Source organism: Drosophila novamexicana, unplaced genomic scaffold (genome assembly GCF_003285875.2).
Source record: "Drosophila novamexicana strain 15010-1031.04,08,12 unplaced genomic scaffold, DnovRS2.1 tig00000121-arrow-pilon, whole genome shotgun sequence".
Classification (NCBI taxonomy): domain Eukaryota; kingdom Metazoa; phylum Arthropoda; class Insecta; order Diptera; family Drosophilidae; genus Drosophila; species Drosophila novamexicana.
Window position 1 is genome coordinate 2,386,333 of NW_020824773.1, and position 12,186 is coordinate 2,398,518.

A 12,186-nucleotide genomic window follows, 5' to 3' on the forward strand; every position below is an offset into this window, starting at 1 on the left:
ATTTTTTATATTATGCAACTGTCTGCGTGCTCTGTCGAAATGGCTTTAATGGGAATTTAAATTTCGCTAACTGCCAAATGCCAAATGGAAATTAAAGTTTCTAAATTTGAATCAATGAAAATAATCGTTGAAAATATGAGAAAAACTAAATTGCAAAATCATAATTGGTAAATCAAATATTTGGCTATGCAATATGCCATATATGTTTATTTTAAATTTATCTGATAGAGTCAAATTCTCAAACGCCAAAATCTGTCTATATTTACGAAGTGGTGATTGGGTCAATACATTTGGGGTGCTTTGCCATCGGTGTTAATTTGGATGCAAATCATATATATGTATATCAATTTTGTGCTTATTACCTATATAAATAAATTATATAAAATATACGCTGAGATTTGAACTTGAAATTTCAGTCTTAAATTAAAAAAAAAAAACCGGTCACATTTGCAATAAAAATGTTCAGGAAAAAAAGAAGATAAATAAAAATAGAATCTAAGTTCATATTTAACTACCTCTAGAGCCAATTTCTCACCTTTATTAACTCAAGAATTCTCTATCCACCATTGACAATTTTTCTGGCAATTTCAACCATTGTGCTTGGCCAACAACGGTTAGACAGGCTGCAGCTGTGGTCTTTTGCGCCAGCTTTTGTGCCCATATCACAATTTTTTACCCTGAACCCATTAAGCATGGTTAAAATGGGGTATAATGGTTTTGCGCACATATATGTAACAGTCAGAAGGAAGCATCTCCGACCCTATAGGGTACATATATTTTTGATCAGCTCCGTCTGTATGTCAGTCTGCCGTTGATTTTGCAGACTATAAGATCTAGAAACTGGAAAATTAAAGGTATATACACTCCTACATCATACGCAGAAACAGAGATGATTTTATGTTTCGATATTTCATAGGAGAAAGTTCGAATGTTGGCAGCGGCAGCTTTGCCCTGTGTTCGGGGTATCTTCTACTCTGGCACTCCCGGCAAAAGTAGTACATGTTTTATTTTTTTACATTTTTCTTTCTTTCGCTTTGGTCCCCATACGCAAGCCGCCAAATGTCTGGCCGTTGCTTTATTCCCACTACTTTTGCCCATTATTAATTGCTAACGTGCGCTGATTTCTTTGCTACACTTTTTACGGCTTTTTCTTGCTGTTGCTGTTGTTGTTGTTGTTGTTGTTGTTGTTGTTTTTGTTGCTGCCGCTGCTGTTATTTGTTGCTGTTCGCCTTTGCCTTTTAGCCATGTTCGCTGTTGTCTGCTCGCTACTCGCAGCTCGCAATGTTCGTTGTAGGTTGTCTTGTTCGTTTGGCTCAGCAGTGACATTCATGCACCGTCGGGCAACTGGAGCAGGAGCGACATTCAGGAGCATGTGAGGTGCCGAGTAATTCAGGAGGGGGCGGGGACGGGGGTAGCTTGTGCCCAATACGACAATAAATCAATGTGAAGTTGTAGTCAATATCCTAGCAGCGGCGGCGGCCTTTTAAAGTCAGTCTCTGGCAATTTAATTCAGGCGCCTAATGGGTATGCAACACTTTTTTTAATACCTCCACTGACAGCTGATCTAGGACATATGCAGATGTGTGTAGCTATAATAGACATATTTTATAAAATTCCAATTGCATTGCGTAGAATTGGCTTTAGTTTACGAAACTACAGAGTTGGAAAAATGTTTGGGCTGGAAGGTAAGATACATAGCTATGCAGTAAAATACCTTACCTAACTTATCCTGTGAGTAACTCTCTCTATCTCACTCTTTGCAAAACATAAATGGGCAATACTTTAGCTGCAAGCAACCTATCCTAATGAAAACAATATAAATGCATTATAGTTACAAGGTGCAGGTGTTAAAAAGTCGACTCAATGTACATCCATTACACTCGCAATTATTTGTGCTGTTCATGTCGTAAAGTACAAGCAACTGATTACATTTAATAAACATGTTAAATTGTTGCGTATATCTTTGGTAATCACTTGGATTGAACATTATTTGAATTTGCCTTTGCCAGCAAATCGAATACGAATCGATTTATAGTATTCAAATAAACTCGTGGCCAACACATGCTGGCTGCATTTGGCGCATCAAAACAAAAAGGCTTAAACATGCGTATGCAACAATACTATTAGATCGGCATTAAATGGTATTAGGGAGCACGGTTTGCGTACCTTTAAGCTCCGATTTTTGCATTGGCATCGCAAACTGTTCGAAACTAGAGCTTAATTGCAACTAGCCGCATTTTGAATATATACATAATTATTTGTTTAATAAAATGGATAGTTACAAATTTCTGAATTTGCTAGCGCACTTTTTTAAGCTGCAATTATGACAAATTTAATTAAACTTAAAACTAAACACAAGTTTTAATACATTCGTTTAATAACTACAGAGATAATTAGAAAATGTGTTAAAAAAAAAAAAAAATAATAATATTTGGGATGAATATAAATTTATTTATTGCTTATTATTATTTAATTGTTTTGAGGCTTTAATATAAATAAATCAAATAAAATATAATATTTCCAAATAAATTAATTATTATTATTTTAACAGAATGGACTCGAACTGAAGTTTCACATTTGCCAGGCGGACAGCTTTCCCTAAGCTACTACTAATCCAGGTAATTAAAAAATATTTATTTGATAGAATTAATTATACTATAGAAGGTCTCAAATATTCAAATTCTGTTTAATTCAATGGCTTCGAAAAAAATCCGATTTACTTGCTGACCCACTTACATTGAGTTGGCATGAATTTAAATAAACGAATAAAAATCGATCAATCTATATAAAATATTCAGTTGTTTATTAAAGCTCAACTCAACGGTATCATATAAATATATATATATATATATATATCGAATTTTAAGCATCAGCGCTCTGCCTATCGGACTCCGGATCCAACTTCACAATTTATTAATTATTCACTTTTAATTTAATTTGTATGCTGAATCGGATATCAAAGTAGAAAACGCAAATCTGAATATTCAACAGATATTTAATGCGATAAGAAACTTTATCACTTTTTCCGGAAAAGGGATGGGCTGGGGCCAAACAAAAATAAAAGCGTATGCAACAAGCTGTGTAAATTGTTATTGAAAGCAGGCCGACAGCCAGCAGCAGCCCACAAACAAGGCAAACAATGCAACGCCAACAGCAACAGCTACCGCTGCCACTGCCACTGCCACTGCAGGAGAGGTAACAAATGCAACTGCAACTGCAACTTAGTTACTTACAGTGGTTTTAACGTGGACAAAGAAAAAGCATTCGAGGCCAGCCAACAATGGCCAATCTCCGAATATATTGAAAAATACAAAAATAAAACGGGAGGGCAAACACTCAACATGTACAGCAACACACAGATACACACACACATACACACACACACACACACACACACACACACACACAAACGCCCATAGAGAGGCCAACTGTTTTTCCTGCAATAAATCTGGCTAGAGTAAATGCAGTCAGAGCTAAGTGGGCGGTGGCTGTACGAGGCGTGGCTGCTTACAAGTTGCCATGACATTGTCATGCATATGAAGTGCCTTGCTGCACACACACTCGCACACTCACACACACAGCGAGCGCGTGACCCTGCGGCCTTTTAATTGCTGTTGGCTGCTGCGCCCTTTGCCTTGTTTACAAGCTGCGCCAATTTCGCGCTGCTATTAAATTGTATTTAAAATTTGCAATAAGCCAACGCGTTGCACAGGCCCATGGATCTACCCAAATTGGTTGCACAATTTAAGCGTCATTTGTTGTTGTTGTTGTTGCTTCTCATTTTAGTTTAATTCCTATTTAAATTCATGTCGTCTATGCGCGCGCCAGAAAACTTTGCCCAGTTACGGTATATTTTATGGCAGTGGCAACATCAACGGCAACTACAACGGCAACCACAACGGCAACGGCAACGGCGATGGCAACACTCAGCGCTTAATTACCCCAAGCTTATCAAAACATCTACGAGGCGCTGACGCTGATGACTGCCACAGGGAGAGGCTGTATGTGTGTGTGTGTGTGTGTGTGTGTGTGGAGGGACACTCTGTATGTGTGTGTGTGTTTTGTAAAGGCACTCGCCAAGTTTTCTTAATGAATTATTTAATCTGCGCTGCATCTTCGCTCGGCAAACGAATTTTGCGCTGTTAACCAACATTTTTTGCGCTCGACTTGTCAACCCTACACACAAAGTGAAGCAAGTTTAAACAGCACAACGGCTTTTGGATACACTTATTAATATTTTACATTTATAATATTTTTACTAAAATTAACTCCTCTTACTAGTTCTTTTCTAACTAATACATATTTTACATTATATCATTTATGTATTAATATTTATATTATTTTATTAATGGTAATACTCATTACGTGATATTTCTAACCTATATTACATAACGTATTTCTGTTTCTCTACATCCAGATCCGCCTCAAGACTCTCTAACCCTCTATCTCTCTCTCTCTCTCTCCCTCTCTTTCTCTTTTTCTATCTCTTTCACTTTCTCTCTGACTCTCTCTTTTTATATTTCTGATATGAGTATCGGCGGCTTTAGAATTCAATACATTTTATTTTTTTTAATAATAATTATACTAAGTATAAATAGTATATATAGTTAGATAGAAAAACTAAATATAAAATCGAATACCGCCAAATAGTATCACAAGCTTAAGCACACCCTTAGCGCAGGGTATTAAAAAGCGACGAAAATGTTAGGGCTAATGCAAATAGGCCACAGCGCTGGCCAGGCTAATAAGTTAAACGACACCGTGACACAGTTATAGGGGGCGGGCAAATATTAATGCCAAGGCGGCGTGCCGCCCGACAGACACACGGACATGGACACAGACACAACCCGTAAAGTCAATCCACAAGCCAAAAGTCGGAAACGGCGTTGAAATGGGTGTCTGGGCCGTAGTCAGCAGTACACGGCTGGTTGAGCGTATTTGTTCACCTATTTACCACGCAAATGAAGTTGAAAATAACTGTGAAATGAAGATGAAGTGCTTCAGTCAACAACAGCGGTAGCAGCAGTGGCAGCGGCAGACCCAGAGCCGGCCCAGACAGCTATGGCGCCTAAATGGAATGTAAATATTTGAGTAGCGCCAAGGAGCGCGTTACGTTTACGGGCAAGTCAAAGACAACACCAGCACCGACTTATGCGTGTGTGTGTGTGTGAGTTGGCAGCGTGTGTGTCTATGTCTATATGGCAGCCGTATGTTGACTTAAGCGCACTCGGCAGACAACCAGACAGCCAGCCAACTAGCCGTGAAGGCCTTAAGCGTCAAAACAATGGCCAAGTCAAGTCATCTACACTTGGCTACGTGCTGTGGCCGCTGGTGTTGAAAATTAAAGGCAATTAAAAGGGCAAAACTGAGGCTTATTAGCAGCAGCAGCAGCAGCAGCGGCAGCTCCGGCCAAAAAGGCACACTCGACGGGGTATAAATCAAAAGCCAACGAGCGACAAGCTTAAAGTGCTTTCCACATGGCTTATAAGTGTTTGTAAGTATATGTATATGTGCATGTGTGTGTGAACATCTGTGTGTGCTATAATAGTGGCAGGTGTGTTGGGCTGGGGCGAACACAATTTTAAACAAGTCTTAGAAAGTCAAACAACGACAGCAATTTGTGAATTGGCATTGAATAGTGAAAAGATTTCCAATATTGTTAATATATGTTGCACATATCTGAAAGCATAATAAGGTTATGCAAATAAACTAATATACCATAAGCTTGAGCTGAAAATTGAAAGTCTGTTTTTGATATCAAATTTAATCACTCATTTTTGATATTTACTTGCAGAGGGCATTAGTGAATGCCTTGCAAGTCATTAGTTCAAAATAAATAAGGAAAACATGAAATAAATAGCAATAATAATAAAGCAAAACAAAATACATTTAACTAGATGTAGAATACATTTTTTTTAACTACTTTGGGGCATTCCACACACTTTTGTCGCTTGGGGAAAATTGAAAATTTAGCCATACTTTTTTCCATTTTCAATAAGAAGTGCATTTAACAAACAGAATAAAGAATGTGATAATACCCATATAAGTCAACAGAATAGCATATATGTATATATATATCTGTTGGCCTGATAGATACCCCGAATGCCCCACACAAAATAGTATTAAGTAGCTTTGCTTGAAAGCAGCAAATATTTTGCTGGCAATTTGAGGCTTAACTTTAAAGACAAATGCATAAAATATCGCAGAGAACGTAAATGCTCACAGATAAGCTGCTCAGCTCGGACTCTTGCGGAATAAATATTTACAATATTAAGTCGAAATGTGGATTGCATTTAGGCAGCCTAAAAGCATGCAACAGTTTATTTGAGTGCAACACAAAGCGCACCCAAAATCCGTACAGAGTGCAATTTGCAACGTGCAACCAGCAATCAGCAACTTGCAACCTGCTGCACGTGCATTTAACAACACTTAACGGCAATTGTTTTATGACTGGCAAAACAATGGGAAAAAGCAGCAGCAACTGGCAAAATCACAGAGGGAAAAAGCACAAACAAAAGGCATAGAAAAGTGACGCACAGAAAAAAGAAAATGATTTATTCAGCGCAAATAGAAAACACAGAGAGAGAGAGAGAGAGAGAGAAAGAGACAGAGACAAAAGCTTTTCCACACAAACGAAAATTTGCTAAAGTTGCGTTTTCTTTAGCAACACCTGCCCCTTTCTCCTTGCACTACTGCGGAGTTTATCTTGTGGCAGGCTGCACCTGGCCGCGGCTTCTGCCTTGACTTTGGCTGCAGCTACCGCCGCAGCTGCTGCTGCGGCTGTGGTTACGCTTTTCTAAGCGTTTTCCTTATCAACTGTGCAAAAAGGCGACGTGACCGCGCGCGCTTGGCCAGAGCCGCCTTTCAGTTTGCACTAAAAGATTTGCCAGCAGTCGGTTTTGGCCACTTTGGCTTTTGTTATTGAGGCAGAGCTTTCCATTTTTATTTGGTTTCTTTTATTTTTTGATTTTCCTGATTGTTGAGCCTTTTGTTGTCGCCTTTTGCGTTGCAGCTACGACTGAGGTCGCCTAATGGTCGGCTGCGGTCTAGCAGCGCCTTTAAGCTGGAAATCCTTGAGGCCGCCACCGCCTGCACTTGCAATTAATAACCCTCAATGCATTTGCATAATTAAAAGGCCAACTGGGCCGTCTTAAAGATTCAAGTTGCAGCACGCGTTGCACGGAGTTGAAGGCCTTTACATAGTTGCTCGTAAAAACAGGTTTAATTTCATGCAACTCGAAAGTGGCAATAAACGTGGCCAAGGTATGTCGGAGATGCCAGCACGAGGCCACATTTCTTCAGGTGCAGGGCTGCCCAGGCAACAGCAGCAGCTACGTCCCTGTCCAGGATAATAAAGCAACTCGCAATCGCAATCGCAATCGCATTCGCATTGACAATGGCCTGCGTGCTGGCATGCCAGCAACAGTTTGCTAAATTCCCTTTAAACAACAGCGCAAATCTTTCAATTTGCCTCGCCAGGATAAAGGATATAGTAAGAGGAACAAAAGAGAAAAAAAAGAAAAGTGCCAAGTGGCAGCGCATAGCAAAAATAAATACTCAGCTAAGGACAAAATCAAGCAGCAGCGCAGCTCAAAAGGATACAACTAGCCAGGCCGTTAGCAGTTGGAAGAGCTGACCCTTCCCACTCCTTGGCCAGCCGTCGAGTCAGTTGAGTTGAGGCAGCTCAATTGCAGGACAATCAGCACAATTGATTTCCCCAAAGTGCCTGCAAGTTGTCTGCGTCCCTTTTCACGCTGCTGGCACCCAGCATTAAAAGGATTTAATGCCATTTAAGCCAAACAATGTGAAGACAGCGCTCAGAGCAACCGTCAAAGAGTCGTCCGTCGCCACAAGCACACACACACACCCGCACACCCGCGCACCCGGACACCCACCTGCCGACCCATCCGCGAGCCACTCCACGAAAAAGTTTATCAATAAAATAACTTGTCGACGACGTCGACGACAAGGACAGAACTGAGTGCGAGCACGGGAAGAAGCACGAGTACGAGTTCAACTCCTTGGCAGTCAAGTCGAAAATTGCAGCAAGTTTCTGTCAGTCAACGAGTCCTGCTCGACGGCTCGTCAGAGTGCAGACGCACAGAGTACAGAGCAAAGGACATCGAGTGGCGCAATCTTGAGGCTCTGCCAAGGAACTTCAATTGCACTTATAGTTCGCCCGCTGCATGGCACAAAGAGTTATTACATGCATCTACGACATATGACGTATACGCAGCGTATGCACACGCTCCACCCGACCAACCCGACCTTAACCAAAATACATAGTATATGTAGACTAACGATAACTTTTCGGCTATCAATTAGTGTGCTTGTTGAAGGCGGCGAATATCCAGGCGAGAGGGCAGCTGCCCGACCTAAATGAAAACTGAGTTTTAGATTAAATAAAGTTGTAACTGGAGTTTAAAGTGGGAATTATATATTCTGTAAGGAAAAAAGTTGAATTATAATGCGATTACTAAGCTTATAATATTTCATCAAATAATTGTTCGTTACATGGGGAAAACTTTTATGTACATTTCAGATATATATAAATATAAAAGAAGACAACAAAGGTGGCATGCCGAAAACACGCCTTAATTCTAGTTAATCTATTAAATACTGACCAAGAATATGTTCATCTGATTTATGTTTATTAAAATTGAATTTACAACTTCAAAAATTAATAAAGACAGGAACTTTTTGACTGTTTAGCCAGAAGCAGTCTGCAAAAATATAACTCATCTTCTGGTTAGTCTTAGTATCCTCTGTCCCTAAAAGTTAGTCTAGATCCACTACTAAATCTGAATAGATATAATAAATATTACTCATATTAACAATATTATAACGATTAGCCGCTTGCCGTTCGATGTGGCCAAACATGGAAATGCATTTTTCCGGCTTCTCTCTTGTAATTATTTCGAATGGAAGTCTGGGCAGCAGCTTCTAACTTTTCACTTTTTCCCATATGCTGCTGAAATGCTGCTTGCCACATGCAACACTGCATGCCACATGCTGCAATCGACTTGGCTACTCCACTCAATAGACTCGTAGTAAAATTGTATGTTGCATATGCATAGGCGTTACCCTAAAAATTTCACTTAAGGCATACATCAATTGGTATTTGTTGTTGCCGACTGTTGTTGCTGTTGATGTTGCCGCTGCTGCTGTCACCCTAAGCCAAATGGCAAAGTGGTAAACAATGTCCAATGCTTTGGACTGTGTGCGAAATTAAAACAATAAACGGGCCTGGTAGACTCCAAACGGCAATCGCAGCAGGTTCTCTACCGTCAAGGCAGCCAGAAACTTTTGAATACACACTCACACACACACGCACATACACATGCACAGACGCGCGCGCTCTGAAGCACAGTATTGTGTGCATGTGCGTCGCATGCAACATGGGGCAACAGCAACAGCAACCGGTCAACTGGCATTTTACCTTTTAAGCAGCTATCATGCATGAAATTGGAAGAGTAGCAATTGATTGAAAATTTGCCGAGAGCTGCCATCAAAATCCAACAAAAGCAGCAGCCACAGCAGCAGCCACAGCAGCAGTAAGAGCAGTAGCAGATGAAGAAAATAAAGATGGAAATTGTGGAACACATGATATTTTTTGACGTAATTCGAATTTGCAAAGTGAATTTCGCCAAGGCAGCCGCCGCCCCCCAATGTAAATTGATAACGCAGCATTATTACGCATACGACGCTTAGGCCGCGCTGACTAGCTGGCAGCACACACACACTCACGCACACACATACATATAAACACATATGTATGCAGATTTGAAACGACTATAGTCCAGCCCACTTTAATGGGAATTGGGGAGCTGGGGAAGTGGGGGGTTTGGCTAATGCCTTCAAATCCGGCAGCCAAACATTAGAGTAAAGCGCAATGCCAGCGCACGGAGCAGCGCATTTTGGCGCATTTCACTTTTCACAGGATTATTTAGAATTTATGCATAAACAAGCAAAAGGACGTTACCCGAAGTCATTTGTTTAAGTCAGCGTGTGCTCACATCAGCCAGCCACCACACCCCCGCCAACTCTTGCCACGCCCACTAGCCACGAGTGTAGCATAAGCAGCAGCAAAAGCCATTTATAGCCTTCACAATGCTACAACTTCTCTGACAGTCAGTCAGTCCGTTAGTCCGTCAGTTTGTCAGTTGTGCAAATTGTCAGCCATTTTATTGCCACTAGTAAAACAATTTCACAGCGCCACTTGCGAACCCAGCAAATTGGCAACACATCCTGCTGCTGCCCAAGTGGCATCCACATGCAGGGCACAAGGCTTTTGGCGCCCCCAAATTAGGCAAAAGCCTACGAAATGCAACGCCAGGCAAATCAAGACAGACAATGTCAAGTCTAACAAGCCCCAAAAGCAAAAGCAAAAGCAACAGCAACAGCTACTTGGGCAGCAATGTCAAGGGACCTGCGCCGGCCCCCAGGTAAACCCATTAGCGTGCAACACGCCCAGCGGCGCACTTGAGCCTGTGCAGCTAGCCAGAAAAAAAGGTGAAGGCAAATTTAAAATTGCAAGCTGTGTGCTTACCTATACATAAGTGCTACGGCCATGCATCACTTTTCTAGATCCCATTTAGTGCCTTAACGTGATTTTACTTTCTCTTCTTGCTTATCGACAATTTAAGGATCGCCATTATCAATGCATTCAACAGCTTAGGTTACATTTTAAAAGATCCCTTAAAATTAAGAGAGACAAATGTCAAACCGCCTAAAATAAATGTACAGATATATTTTCGTTTTTCTTAAGTTCTTAACGAAAAAATACACCATCTTAGACAATAGATCCTAAAACCTGGCGAATATTAGTTCAAAATATTATATAAGATCTCAGTATGCTGATCAAAATATTATTTAAAAAAAAAATAAGGAAAAATAGTTGGCTATCAAAATGCCGAAATTCGTGTTGCAGCATGTTGCCAACGCATGTCAACATTTTGTTGCGCAACATTGTCCGTAGAACGCGAAAGCAACAGCCGCAACCGCAAATTTCAATGTTGCGTCAGTTAATTTTGACAAATTTGTCTACAGTTTATCATTTATTGATGACAATCGCAGCGCTGTCGACGTCACAGCCTCAGTTAGTCGGTAATCTGCACTATTTATGACCTGCCAATCGAATTTCGGGGCATAACTAATTATGAGGTTGGCAACTAATTTAGTTTCGGGCCAGTTTTGTTTAAATTGCAATGCCAAATTGCAATGCCGCAACACATTTTATGGTTATTGCCAAATATACCCTGTAAAATAAATAATGGCTTACAGTTGTGGCTATGCATGCCGGACCTTTAAATGCATATGAACATGCAAATACTTTCTATCTGAGGATAGATCAGGATATATGAAATAATGTCGCTTTTGATTCTCTCTTTTCCTATCTGGCGCTCTCTCGCTCTTTCTCCATTTCCTTCGCTCGCTCTTTGCAAACCTTGTTTATTTACAATATTTAATTTTTTCCCACTTCTTTTCAATCCAGCCAAGGGCAACTCCTGGTCGAGCACTTGCGACTATTCAATTCTTGCATCACGTTTTTTTTTTGTTGCTTTTATTGAAAATCGCTGTGGCTAGTTGTTGTTGTAATTGTGTTGCATTTACGGTTGCAGCTTTGCAACGCCAACTGTATTTGGTTTACTGTTTTTGAGGTTTTTTGCCAGAGTTGCCATAAAGCCTGATTTTATTGTGTTTGCTCTGTTGCATGTTGCGCGCCGTAACTGTATGCGTAGCGTGTTACAAAAAAAAAAACCAAAACAAAAACACGTAAAAAACGTGGGAAAAAAAAAACAAAACACGGCAGATTAAAAACTTTTCCCATTACGTAAAAATTAACAACTTTTTGTTGCTGCTGCCACACAGACTAGAGAAATAGTTGTGCTGAGTGCACAGCCAGAGGCAGTTGCTTCTAAATTCTCTAAAATAAAACGGAGCCCCGTCGCAGGCTTTGTTGCAATGTGTGTGCGTGTGTGCCGCAAGGCACGGCCAATGAGTGCAAGTGCAACTGTACAGCCAGTCAAGGTCCATTTAACCAGTAGCCAGGCTTAGGGCTTGCTTTAAATTACTGGCTGACGTGCACTTACCGACTAGCTATACGAATTGAATTAAATAAGCCAAGTTAAGTATTTTTAATTATAAAATATATTTAAGAGAATTAACATGGCTTAAAATTATAAA